The sequence below is a fragment of the Nicotiana attenuata genome, unplaced genomic scaffold, assembly GCF_001879085.1.
Source record: "Nicotiana attenuata strain UT unplaced genomic scaffold, NIATTr2, whole genome shotgun sequence".
In the NCBI taxonomy this organism is placed as follows: Eukaryota; Viridiplantae; Streptophyta; class Magnoliopsida; order Solanales; family Solanaceae; genus Nicotiana; species Nicotiana attenuata.
This window is the reverse complement of record NW_017672946.1, coordinates 16,205-29,508: the sequence shown is the minus strand read 5'-3', so window position 1 is coordinate 29,508 and position 13,304 is coordinate 16,205.

Here is a 13,304-nt window from a genome sequence, read left to right as displayed (position 1 = left end):
ATATTTTATTGTGGAAAAATTAGTACATTTTTGTAGCGACCTACACATAGTCGCCACTATATATGCGATTTTCTGTAGCGACAGCAAGAGTCGTCGCTAAAAATATCACTTTTGTGGCAACTATAAGTTTCGCCGCAAAATGTGGTCACAAAAAATCATATTTCTTGTAGTGATTCTAACATAAGTGTCAATACCTAGGACATTATCTTTAGGTCTTTATTTACTTTTTCCCCCTTTCTTTCTGCTATTCGTGTAATTTATTAAAGGAAAAATTGTATGGACGTGTATGCCTTGAGATAGGTTTCTTTATTTTGATTTTATTTCTAAATGTGCATGAAAATGAAACTCTTTCCAGTGAAATGTTTATTAGAAAGTGTCTCCTTTCAACTTTCTTTATTTTCGAAATGCGCTTTTCATATGTGTCCACCATATTTGTTCATGAACTCGAAAAGAACCAAATATTAATAGTAGACTAGATTGATCAATTACCCAACTGTTTTATTATCTTTCAAGTCACCATCTCCAGTCCATTTATGTTTGGAATAATTGGATGTCCATTGTCCACCACAACTGATAATAGGCTAGATTTATGTAATTTGTCGATTGCTTATGCCCTAACTTGATTATGTTTCAATGTCATAATATAGTTAAATGATGAAAAATGGGCTCTAATTGTGAATTTCATATGTTGCAGGATGAGGAGCTTGTATGAGGCCTTAAAGCTATGATTGGAGCTACATTGAAGCAAGAAAAACCCCTAGGAGCTGAGTACGCGCGAAGACAAGAAAAAGAATCGAGAAAATAAAGGCCTGGACTAGCGCGTCCACTAGCGCGACCGTGCTAGTCCAGATGCGGGAGGTAGAATGTTAGTCCACTAGCGCGGCCATTAGCGCGTCCACTAGCGCGGCCGCGCTAGTCCCAGTTCCGGAAAAAAAAAATTCAGGGGTAAACTTGGAAGTCTGGGGGTAAATTCACTTAACTTATATAAGGTCAAGCTCGCCCAAGGATGGATTTATCAAGGTTTTCATAGTTTAGTGCAAGAAAGAGAGAGGCAAGAGGCAAGGAGGATACACAACCATCGAATTCTTTCTTTCTCTCTCTTGTTTTTATAATTTGTGATGAAATTGAATATTATTGTGATGAACACTAGTACGAGTAGCTAAATCCTTTGTCTAGGGTTTTGATGGAACCTATTGAAGGATGAACTTCGTGATTATGTTAATATAGTTTGCCAGTTTAATCTCTATTTGTTCAACTACGTGTTTGTTGTAGTTAATTGACAGGATCCTCAATTAGTTGTGCCAATTTAGTATGCATAACTCGGGAGAGAGTGCATATTTAGGTAGTTGTTGAACATCATCACTCCCAAAGTATAAGAGGGATCTATAACTGCGGGTTTAAAGACGGGATTAGGGATAACGAAGCCTTGGGTGCAATCTAATGTGAGCTGTAATAAACAAAGCCAGCTAGTGTATCTCGGGAGAGTGCGTCTAGTGAATTATTGTGATTACTCGGGAGAGATTTACGGTAAAAGAAGTGCTCATGATTGATAGAGATATTTTGGTGAATCTATATGAAACATGACCGGAAGGGATTCCATCAATAGGGGAAATCACTACCTTAGAACCTTCTCATAATTGTTTACAACTCAAGCATAGTTAGTTTTCAGCTGTTTATTTATTTATTTTCAGTCTTAGTTATTAGAAATACCATCAACTGTTATTTACAACGTTTGGGGAAGTTGATTCCATAGAATTTAGTAAGTCCAACGAAAGTAATTGATAGGTTGATTCCTTGTGGGTTTGACTCTGGGCATAAATACTCAGATTATATTTGCAACGCCCGCGTGTCCTTTTATAAGGCATAGTTGGGCGTGATCAAAATTTGGCTCCGTTGCAGGGGAATTAACGGTGTTATCAATTACAATTGAAAGAAATACAAAAATTCTTAGTGTAGTCAGTTTTCTCTATACCCAATCTATACATTGAAATTTAAACGTTTGTTGACTTGGTTGCACAGGTGCATGCCTAGAAACTCAACGAGAACTGGTGAAGTATTCGAAGCTCTATCAGATCCCGAAAAAGTTTTTAAGGCCTTGAACCGGGCCAACCGGAAAAGCAAACAGCAACAAACAATTGAACAATCCAGAACCGAACATGGGAGATCACGAAAACAATCCACCGGCACCTCCTGTGCCAGAGGCTGCTCTCTATGACTGGGCACACCCACAGTTGAAAATCTGGCCACAACGATTATAGTCCCGCAGATACAGGCTGAATCATTCCAAATCACGAATAACATGCTGCACTTGTTGCAAAACAAGGGACTATTTTCGGGGTCACAAGTCGGAGACCTCAGCAGCACTTGAAGAATTTCCTGTCAATATGCAAAACCCAAAGGCAGCCCAACGTAACTCAGGAAGCAATCAAGTTGTTGTTGTTCCCATTCTCAGTGACAGGAGCTGCCCAAACCTGGCTAAACTCACTCCCCATAAATTCCATAACAACTTGGGAGGAGTTAGTCAAACAATTCCACAACAAGTTCAACCCACCCAACAAGACTGCTCAACAAATTGATAAAATTTTGAGTTTTAAACAGAGACCAATGGAGACACTGCATGAAACATGGGAACGCTTTAAGGGGATGTTGGTTGTATGTCCACACCATGGTGTCCCAGATCTGATGTTGGGACAGCGGTTTTGCATGGGATTGTCAGATAGCGTGAAGAACATAGTTGATGCTTCAGCTGGTGGAGCATTTTTGAGCAAAACATGGAGAGAAGGCCAGAGTCTGACTTGACAAGATGGCACAAAATTCGGGATGGATAACCAGGAATGCACCTATCACCCCAGTGGTTCACTCAATGCCTTTGGATCCATCTAACTCTATGGCTGAAAATATGGCCACCTTATTGACTCAGATGAGTATACTCACCAAAAAGGTGGAAGAGTCAGGGCAGAAGCAGCAGGTACACATCGTAGACACTACCAATGGGGGCTTGTGTGCATCTTGCATTAGTCAGCCCATTGGTAATCAGTGGAATGCAGAACATGATCATCATCACTATCCTGAAGACATGAACTATGTGTCTAATTATGGAGGCCAGAGACAGGATGGTCAGAATTGGGGCCAGCAGAATCAACAGTACAGGCCAGCCCAGCCACAGTTCAATGCTGGGAACATGTGAGGTATGAGACCCCCTAACAATATGGCTCCTTACCCAAGGCCACAGGATATAATAATCAAAATCAGCAGCAAGGGTATCACCCTCCTCAGCAGCAGCATGGTGGAAGGCAGGAAGATGGGTTTGCTAGACTTGAAGCAATGATACAGTAGGTTATTGGGTCTAATGCAAAAATTAATGAGAGAGTAGATGCACAGGATGCAGCAATCAAGAATATTGAAGTGCAGGTGGGCCAAATTTCAATGTCTCTGAACAATAGTCCTCATGGGACACTACCTGCAGACACACAGATAAATCCAAAAGATCAAGGCCCGAAGCAGCTGGTGGCGGTGAGTCTACGTAACGGCAGATATTTGGATGTAGAGTAGGAGAGGGCTCGAGAAACTAGATAGGCTGAGACACTCATACTAGTGCCCATTGAGCTGGATGAGTCAACGAAATTGACAGAGGTGACAGTCTAGCCTGCCTAGGAAGGAAATAACACTCAGATTGAGACCGAGAAAGAAGCTGAGACAGCCCAGGAGCATGTCTCAGGAGCCAGTAGTGGATGTGGCAGCTGATAAAGATCAATCCCAAATGATTGGGAAGAACAGACCTCCTGCACCCTTCCCTCAGAGGCTGGCTAAGTACCAAAAAGAGGAGCAATACAAGAAGTTCTTTGAGATGCTGAAACAAATCCAGGTAAACATACCATTGATTGATGCTTTGAAAGAGATGCCTGGGTATGCAAAAATGATGAAGGACTTAATGTCCCGAAAATTTGATTTCCAAGACTTGGCCACAGTTACTCTTACTCAGACTTGTAGTGCAGTGGTGACTAGACCAATTGCGAAAAAGCTGTCTGACCCAGGGAGCTTTACAATTCCATGCACTATTGGTAATTTTGCTTTTGCTAAGGCACTGTGTGATCTAGGGGCCAGCATTAATCTTATGCCCTTGGCGATTTATAAGAGGTTGGGTATTGGAAGAGCTAGACCCACCTCTATGTTGTTGCATCTGGCTGACAGGACTGTGAAATGACCCTCTGGTATCCTGGATGATGTGTTGATTCAGGTGGGGAAATTTGTGTTCCCTGCAGATTTTGTGATCTTAGACTGCAAAGTGGATGAAGATATTCCCATAATTTTGGGAAGACCATTCCTGGACACGGGGAGCTCTAATTGATTATGAGACTGGGGAGCTCAAGATGAGACTGAACGGCGAAGAAATAACATTCAATGTGCAGAAATCTATGAGGCGACCAAGTGAATTCGCCAATTGCTCTCTTATTGATTCCGTGGATGTAATTGTAGAGACTGATGATGAGATGCTGACTATTAAGGACCCCCTTGTTGCATGTTTGATGAATTTGGAAGAGGTAAATGGAGAGGATCTGGCGGAATGGGTGTTGGCGTTAGAGGGTAAAGGGTTTTGGGATAGAACTCTAGAATTTTAGCCCTTGCAATTGGAAAATAGAGAAAGTCCTCCAGTCAAGCCATCCACCGAAGAACCACCAAAGCTGTAGTTAAAGCCACTGCCCGCCCATCTCAGGTATGAATTCCTTGGACATGACTCCACATTACCTGTTATTATCTAATCTAGTTTGTTAGATGTGCAGGCTCAACAACTCTTGCATGTACTTAAGGAGTGCAAGACTGCCATTGGGTGGACCATGGCAGATATAAAGGGGATCAGCCCCGCCTACTGTATGCACAAAATTCTACTGGAAGAGGGACACAAACCTTCCAGGGAACACCAAAGAAGTGCTCATGATTGATAGAGATATTTTGGTGAATCTATATGAAACATAACCGGAAGGGATTCCATCAATAGGGGAAATCACTACCTTCGAACCTTCTCATAATTGTTTACAACTCAAGCATAGTTAGTTTTCAGCTGTTTATTTATTTATTTTCAGTCTTAGTTATTAGAAATACCATCAGCTGTTATTTACAACGTTTGGGGAAGTTGATTCCATAGAATTTAGTAAGTCCAATGAAAGTAATTGACAGGTTGATTCCTTGTGGGTTCGACTCTGGGCATAAATACTCAGATTATATTTGCAACGTCCGCGTGTCCTTTTATAAGGCATAGTTGGGCGTGACCAAAGAAGGCTAAACCCCAATATGAAGGAATTGGTGAAGAAAGAAGTAATCAAGTGGTTAGATGCGGGAATCATTTTCCCAATCTCGGACAGTAGCTGGGTTAGCCCAGTTCAATGTGTGCCTAAAAGGGTGGCATGACGGTAGTTAAGAATGATAACAACGAATTGATCTCTACAAGAACCGTCACGGGCTGGAGAATTTTCATGGATTATAGAAAGCTAAATCTAGCCACCAGGAAAGACCACTTCCCACTTCCCTTCATTGATCAGATGTTAGACAGATTGGCAGGGCGGTCACACTTCTATTTTCTGGATGGGTACTCAGGGTACAATCAGATTTCCATTGCACCAAAGGACAGAGAGAAGACCTCTTTCACTTGCCCGTATGGCATTTATGCCTTTCGGAGGATGCCCTTTGGCCTATGCAACGCACCGCCACATTCCAACGGTGCATGATGGCCATGTTCACTGACATGGTAGAGGATATAATGGATGTATTCATGGATGACTTCTCAGTGGTGGGGAACTCATTTGATGAGTGCCTGATAAATCTGACTCGTTTGCTGAAACGGTGTATCGAGACTAACCTGGTTCTGAATTAGGAGAAGTGCCACTTCATGGTACAAGAGGGTATAGTCTTGGGGAACTGGGTTTCAAGCAAAGGAATTGAGGTGGACCGTGCTAAAGTGGATGTGATAGCAAAGCTACCCCCTCCAACTTCAGTCAAGGCAATCAGGAGCTTCCTCGGGCATGCCGGTTTCTACCGGAGATTCATAAGAGACTTCTGAAAAATTGCCAACCTTCTCTGTAAGTTGTTAGAAAAAGATCACCCTTTCTTGTTTTCTGATGATTGCCGGGTAGCATTCGAGGAGTTGAAAACGAAACTAGTCACAGCACCTATCATAGTTGCCCCCGACTGGGAGCAGCCATTTGAACTCATGTGTGATTCCAGTGATTACGCAGTGGGGGCAGTGCTGGGACAGCGGAAAGACAAGCTGATGCATCCTATCTACTATGCTAGTAGAACGCTGAGTGGCGCCCAACTGAACTACACTGTGACGGAGAAGGAGATGTTGGCTGTGGTGTTTGCTTTCGACAAGTTTAGATCATATCTGATTGGCTCTAAGGTTATTGTATATACTGGTCATACAGCTCTCAGGTACTTGATTGAGAAGAAGGAGTCTAAGCCGTGCATGATTCGTTGGGTGTTGCTACTGCAAGAATTTGACCTCGAAATTCGTGATCGTAAGGGCACAGAGAACTAAGTCACTAATCATCTATCACGACTTGAGGGAGCTGAAAATTCGGTTGAGGTTGAGGATATTCTGGAAACCTTTCCAGACGAGCAGCTGCTCACTACTAGTCTTGAGGAAGCGCCATGGTATGCAGACTTTGCAAATTACCTGGCCAGCGGTATAGTTCCCTATGACCTTTCATCTGTACAAAAGAAAAAGTTTTATCGTGATTGCCGCATGTATTATTGGGACGAGCCTTATCTGTTTAGAATATGTGTTGATAATATGATCCGGAGGTGTGTCCCTGAGATAGAACAATCTTTTGTTTTGCAAGCTTGTCACGCATCGGCATATGGAGGACATTTTGGAGGGGTCAGGACAGCTTCGAAAGTGCTAGAGGCCGGATTCTTTTGGCCAACAGTGTTTAAAGATGCGCGCCTATGGGTGAAGGGCTGCAATGAGTGTCAGCGGACCGGGAACATTTCCCGTCGCCATGAGATGCCCATGAACCCGATTCAAGAGGTGGAAGTGTTTGATGTTTGGGTGATTGACTTCATGGGTCCCTTCGTCAGCTCTTTTGGCAATAAGTACATACTTGTTGCTGTGGATTACGTGTCCAAATGGGTAGAAGCTGCAACGTTGCCCACTAATGATGCAAGAGTGGTGGTAGGATTTTTGAAGAAGAACATATTCACACGATTTGGGACACCAAGAGCGATTATCAGTGACGGAGGCACTCACTTTTGTAATAGAGCCTTCGAGAAGTTGCTTGCAAAGTATGATGTACGCCACAAGGTGGCTACCCCTTATCACCCGCAAACTAGTGGGCAGGTTGAAGTGTCCAACAGAGAGATAAAGAGTGTGCTAACCAAGACTGTGATCGCCACAAGAACTGATTGGGCGAAAAAGCTAGATGATGCACTCTAGGCCTATAGAACTGCTTTTAAAACACCAATTGGTATGTCACCATATAAGTTGGTGTTTGGAAAGGCCTGCCACTTGCCAGTGGAACTTGAACATAAAGCGTGGTGGGCATTGAAATAGCTGAACTTAGATATTGAGGCTGCAGGCACAACAAGAATCACTGAATTGCATGAGCTCGACGAGTTCACACATCTTGCTTTCAAGAGCACAAAGTTGTACAAGGAGAGAATGAAGAGGTTGCATGACCAGAACATTATTGAGCGACATTTCAAACCCGGGGACATGGTATTGCTCTATAACTCAAGACTACGGTTGTTCCCTGGTAAGCTTAAGTCACGATGGTCTGGTCCATTTCGAGTGGTAGAAGTTTTCCCTTCAGGAGCTGTGGAGATTGCCTCGGAGAAAGACTCTCACACATTTAGGGTCAATGGGCAGAGATTGAAGTTCTACATAGGCATGAAAGAGCCAAAGGAAGTGTCTGAGAAAAATCTGACGGAACCTCAGAGGCCGGGCGAACCTTAAATGTGCTTATCTGCGTCGTGCCGCGATGTTAAATCAGGCGCTGCATGGGAGGCAACCCATTGAATTGTTGTAATCGTCATGCCACGACATTAACTAAGACGCTGGTTGGGAGGCAACCCAACGATAGTTGTAGTTACTAATTGTGAGAGTTTACAACATGCTAACCAATGCAGGTGACAAAGGGCGGGCGATAAGGCTATCGACAGTGGTAAGAACAGGTGAAAAACATCGTCCAGTAGCGCGCCCGCTACTGACCGCGCTACAGGTTGCGCTAGTTGGGTGACATTCTGCCTGGAATCACAAATTTTAGCGCGACCGCGCCAGTGGCCGCGCTAAATTGGTAACATTCTGTCTGGACTAGCGCGGCCGCGCTACGACCGCGCTAGTCCCGCCCTAAAAATCTGACGGGTTTGTGTTGTTTTAATTTTTTTTTAAGTTAATTTTTCTTTTTTTTCCCTTAGTCTAAATTACCCCTCCCCCTTCTAATAACCCCCATCCTCTTTAATCCCAATCCCACTCCCTCTTCTACTCTCCCCCATCGTAAAACCCCAAGACCCACTTAGTCCCTCAAAACATTAGAAAAACCAAAACGCCCCCTCCCCATAAGCGATCCCCTTCCGCTCATAACCATACCCACATTCTTCCATACCTTCCTTCTCTACTCTCCACCTTCTAAAACTATAGGTATGAGCCCTAGTTTTATTTTTTTTCTTTTTCTTTTTATTTTTCAGAATTTTGTTTGTGTTAAGATGTTTTTTTTGTAGTAGTTTTTCTTTGTTTTTGTGTAGCAAAATTGGGAACATATGTTGTGGTGTTTGTGGGTGGTAAGTGTGGGGTGTTGTTCCACTTGATTTGTAATTTTGGTGAGATTGTGTGGTGGGTTGATGTTATAAATTGCTTAAAAGGGATTGTGAATGCCTAATGCCCACAAGGTGTTTGTGGAAAGGCCTAAATGGACGTAGCTATGTAGTTGTGACCACTTATGCGTGTGAAGTCTGAGTAACCGCAGTGCGTCACACTTTTGTGTTGGGCTGTGCTAATGTGTTCCCGCTTTTCAGGTATCATGGCCCCATCTCGAAAACGTCGCGCCACAGGTCCATCTTCTAGCAGCCAAGCCGGCTCATCCAGGACACAAGGGGCAGCCCCTATATGGCCCTTTGACAGTATCAAATTTGTCTCAACCAAAGCTCAGGACCGCTTTGCGGAGAAGGCACCTAAAAAGCCAATTTCGGAGAGGGGTCTTGACATCGGTTCGGTCCAGCAGCACTGTCCTCTCATGTACACTGAGTTGGTGAGGCGGGGGTTGCAGACCTTCATTAATGAGCCAGGGGAGGGAAATGTCATGGTTGTGAGAGAGTTTTATGCTAACGTGCCGGAGCATGACAATGACGTAGTCACCGTGCGCCGAAAGGCGGTGAATGCCTCTATTGAGGCGATACGGACGGCGTACCAGCTGCACCCTCCTGTGCCTGATTATGATGACTTTTATGAGTACGGCCGTAACCTGACAGACGCAAAGTGGGAGAGATTCTTTGATACGATCTGTGTACCCGGGAAAGAGGTGGTCTGGATGTAATATGGTAAAAAGTTTCACTCCTCGGCACTAACCTTCGAAGCAAAGTGCTGGTTGTATTTGATTAACAACCGTCTGATTTCGTCCTCCAACACTACGGAGGTAAATGGGCCCCGAGCTGCTTTGATTTGGTGTTTCATCCGTGGTCTTGACTTCGATGTAGCCAAAGTGATGCACGAGGAAATGTTCGTTCGTTGCCCCATCAAAAGGTATGGGTTCTTTATCCCTTCTTTAGTTACTCAGCTGTGCAGGCAAGCTCGGGTGCCCGAGAATCTCCGTGTGGATGGGCTAGTACCAAAAGGCCACAAGTTCCGGGCCGACAAGGTCACCATGGGCAAGGAGCCAGCGGCAGCAGGTGGAGAGGATAGGATTGGCTCTGATGACTCGGAGGAAGTGGAGGACGACCAGGTGGACGTGGGGGTCGACACACAGGCCCATGAGCCCAGTACAGCAGCTGCAGTACCGTCCGGGGCGGCATCATCTTCTGGAGCTGCCCGGGTATCCCGTTTCACCGTGTTGGAGCAGGAGATGGCTGGGTTGCGTACCTCAGTCACTGATTTGGGTGACCGCGTTGATGCGTTGGCTGACAAACAGGTGAAGTCGGAGAAGAAATTTTTGGGCTGGCTGAGAGCACTAGGTCGTGCTTGCCATGTGAACCCAGACACCGTCTCCGACCAGGAGTGAGCCTTCAGGGAAGTTCCTTTACCTCACTGTTCTTTCAATTTTTAAGCCATGGGGACATGTCTTCATTTTAAGTGTGGGGTGGGGGATACTTCATTGTAAGTATGTAATTGTAACAATTGACTGTTTGATTTTGTTTGGTTTTGTTTTGCTTTGAATGTTTTGGTGTTGAGTAAGAGTTCATTAGTTTAAGTAGGTAAGTGGCTTGTTCCGACGACGGATCTCTTTCGGCGGGGTTCTTGAGGGACTAAGTCGAAAGAAATAAAAAAAATTAAAAAAAATTAAAAAAATATGAAGACCCTTCCTGATGACGGATCCTTTAGACAATTTTCTTGAGGGAAGTTAGTCTAGAGAAAATACCAAAAAGATTTTTTATTTTATTTTTAGGTAGTGTAGTAACTCCCCCTTGGTTTTTCTTTGGGCCACAGTTCTTTTCCAAGGTTTAGCTTGAACCGGGTATAGGTAGTTTTTGTTCATTTTGTTTTCTTTTTAGTTTTTAGATTAGGATTAATGGTCTATGAGCTAAAATCGAAAAAAAACCCTTAGCGTTTTTACACCCGAACACAATAGACACTAGAGTGTAACGCTTAGCTTCAAGGGTTGAATCTCACTAAAGTGCCTTAAATTGTATGTTTGTCACTGACTTGAATGCTCAGAATAGAATGTCTCGATAAGCCAATATGGAATGGGTCATATGCCATGTGTTTGTGAGTTTTACTGTAGTCTATGATTCACATTTGATGCCTAGAACTTGCCCCGTGTGTTTGCAAAGCGAAATAGTAGTTTCATTCAGTCTGAGAAGTGATAAAGGCATTTCTTTGTTGAGCTAGACATAAAAGTAAACCCACCTAATTGCAATACATGTTAGTTCACCCCATTGAGCCAATAAGCCTGTTTCTTTGGCAACCACAATGCAAACCTTACCCAATTGTTTGAATAACCTTCTGTTTGAACCCTTGTACCTCCATAAGCACTTAAATGGTATTGAATTTGTGCAAAAGCAAAAGTGTGGGGTGGCGGTTTGGTTTTTGAGTGGAACCGTTGAAATAGAGAAAAGGTGCAGTGTTTGGAAATGGAAAAGAATAAGCGCCACTTAACGAGAAAAAGAAAAAAAAATGTGAGCAAACGTAGTAATCAATAAGTGGTAGTTTGTTATAATTGCACCTAACAGATGGGGTTGTTGTAAAAGTGGTGGAATGTTTGGTTGACATAAGTATGATTTTGAATGCTAATGTAATTGTATTAAAAGTGCTTAGGGAGGCTAGTCACTATATCCAAATATATCCTACCTGTCCCTTAGCCTTCATCGCGTTAACATCCAACTCTTCCACCTCTTTTGACGGGTCGACAATACTTGCCTCCAGTTCTTGGTTGGCCATGTTCAGCTTGTCTTTTGACCGGGTGTTGTAGGAGTGAGTTGCTAGAATGCCAATCAACTAACCACCTGCCTGAACTCAATACATCAACAACAACCTTGTTAGCGATTAGGGCTGTAACAGATTGGCAACCGCACATTTTGGGGCATGAATGCACCTAAGCAGTTAACCGTTTCTATTATGCAATTGATCGGTTGCTTGCGTCATCCCGACTTTCCTTATTTTCATCTGAAACTTCTTTTTCTTTTCTTTTCTCTCTTTTTTTTTCTTGCCTTTGCTTTCTCTTTGTTTTTATTCTCTCATTTCTCCTTCTTGTTTTGCCATTGCTCCCTTCTCTCGGTTTCTTATTTTCCCTCTTTTTCTTTTCTTTTTCTCTCTTGTTTTTCGCTTTTTTTTTCTTTCCTTTTTATCTACTTTTTTTTCTTTTGTTATGGTCGAATCCTATGGAGATTNGGGATGTACTTGGAAAGAAGAAGAAAGAGGATGTTGCGACAATTAAGTCAAGAGCTTGGTTCGGATCCAGGGGCCCATCACCTTACTATAACCAGCCTCGACCCCACCACCAAACTTACCCCCACACTCCATATAGCCCGCCACAACACTACTACCCACCGCCAGATCCCCATATAGTGGTGTTTGGGAAGTGGTGCCATAACTTTGTGGTAGGGGGGAATGTTGGAGATGAATTCACAGTAGGAGGCTCCTGAGGTTGAGCCAATGGCGGGATATAAGCAGGGTTGGCGGGATAAACCGGTGGTGGATGCCCCGTTGCCCAGGCCTGGTACATTTCAGCCATTTGCTGCTTTAACTTATACATCTCTTCCTTCATCGCGTTAACATCCAACTCTTCCACCTCTTTTGACGGGTCGACAATACTTGCCTCCAGTTCTTGGTTGGCCATGTTCAGCTTGTCTTTTGACCGGGTGTTGTAGGAGTGAGTTGCCAGAATGCCAATCAACTAACCACCTGCCTGGACTCAATACATCAACAACAACCTTGTTAGCGATTAGGGCTTTAACAGATTGGTAACCGCACATTTGGGGAATGAATGCACCTAAGCAGTTAACCGTTTCTATTATGAATTTGATCGGTTGCTTGCGTCATCCCGACTTTCCTTATTTCCATTAGCAACTTCTCTTTTTCCCTCTTTTNGTAGGATTCAATTTCTTGCCTTTCCTTCTTTTCTTTTGTTTTTCTCTCTTATTTTTCCCTCTTTTCTTTTTTCTTTTGCCTTGGTTTTCCCTTGTTCCTATTCGCTCCTTTCCTCAAAATTGTTTTTCCGCTCTTTTCTTTTCTTTTCTCTCTTTTTTTTTCTTGCCTTTGCTTTCTCTTTGTTTTTATTCTCTCATTTCTCCTTCTTGTTTTGCCATTGCTCCCTTCTCTCGGTTTCTTATTTTCCCTCTTTTTCTTTTCTTTTTCTCTCTTGTTTTTCGCTTTTTTTTTCTTTCCTTTTTTATCANACTCCTCGAGGTTGAGCCAATGGCAGGATATAAGCAGGGTTGGCGGGATAAACCGGTGGTGGATGCCCCTTTGCCCAGGCCTGGTACATTTCAGCCATTTGCTGCTTTAACTTATACATCTCTTCCTTCATCGCGTTAACATCCAACTCTTCCACCTCGTTTGACGGGTCGACATTACTTGCCTCCAGTTCTTGGTTGGCCATGTTCAACTTGTCTTTTGACCGGGTGTTGTAGGAGTGAGTTGCCAGAATGCCAATCAACTAACC